This window comes from Micropterus dolomieu, linkage group LG04 (genome assembly GCF_021292245.1).
Source record: "Micropterus dolomieu isolate WLL.071019.BEF.003 ecotype Adirondacks linkage group LG04, ASM2129224v1, whole genome shotgun sequence".
Classification (NCBI taxonomy): Eukaryota; Metazoa; Chordata; class Actinopteri; order Centrarchiformes; family Centrarchidae; genus Micropterus; species Micropterus dolomieu.
The window spans coordinates 34,041,965-34,043,090 of NC_060153.1; the positions used below are offsets into that span (position 1 = coordinate 34,041,965).

At 48.2% G+C, this 1,126-nt stretch overlaps 1 protein-coding gene across 1 annotated transcript in view; it reads left to right on the forward strand.

The window, feature by feature from the left end:
- Positions 1-1,126, forward strand: part of LOC123970314 (son of sevenless homolog 1-like) — a 35,518-nt gene that overhangs the window by 19,528 nt on the left and 14,864 nt on the right.

The window sequence follows — 1,126 nt, forward strand, 5'->3', positions numbered from 1 at the left end:
GGACCAGGTGAGGCGTGATGTCACTCAGGTGTTTATTAAGAGGACCAGGTGAGACGTGATGTTACTCAGGTGTTTATTAAGAGGACCAGGTGAGGCGTGATGTCACTCAGGTGTTTATTAACGGGACCAGGTGAGGCGTGATGTCACTCAGGTGTTTATTAACGGGACCAGGTGAGGCGTGATGTCACTCAGGTGTTTATTAATAGGACCAGGTGAGGCGTGATGTCACTCAGGTGTTTATTAACGGGACCAGGTGAGGCGTGATGTCATTCAGGTGTTTATTAAGAGGACCAGATGAGGCGTGATGTCATTCAGGTGTTTATTAAGAGGACCAGGTGAGACGTGATGTTACTCGGGTGTTTATTAAGAGGACCAGGTGAGACGTGATGTTACTCGGGTGTTTATTAAGAGGACCAGGTGAGGCGTGATGTCACTCGGGTGTTTATTAACGGGACCAGGTGAGGCGTGATGTCATTCAGGTGTTTATTAAGAGGACCAGGTGAGGCGTGATGTCATTCAGGTGTTTATTAAGAGGACCAGGTGAGGCGTGATGTCACTCAGGTGTTTATTAAGAGGACCAGGTGAGACGTGATGTTACTCGGGTGTTTATTAAGAGGACCAGGTGAGACGTGATGTTACTCGGGTGTTTATTAAGAGGACCAGGTGAGGCGTGATGTCACTCGGGTGTTTATTAACGGGACCAGGTGAGGCGTGATGTCATTCGGGTGTTTATTAACGGGACCAGATGAGGCGTGATGTCATTCAGGTGTTTATTAAGAGGACCAGATGAGGCGTGATGTCATTCAGGTGTTTATTAAGAGGACCAGATGAGGCGTGATGTCACTCAGGTGTTTATTAAGAGGACCAGGTGAGACGTGATGTTACTCGGGTGTTTATTAAGAGGACCAGGTGAGACGTGATGTCACTCGGGTGTTTATTAACGGGACCAGGTGAGGCGTGATGTCATTCGGGTGTTTATTAAGAGGACCAGATGAGGCGTGATGTCACTCGGGTGTTTATTAAGAGGACCAGGTGAGGCGTGATGTCACTCGGGTGTTTATTAAGAGGACCAGGTGAGGCGTGATGTCATTCAGGTGTTTATTAAGAGGACCAGGTGAGGCGTGAT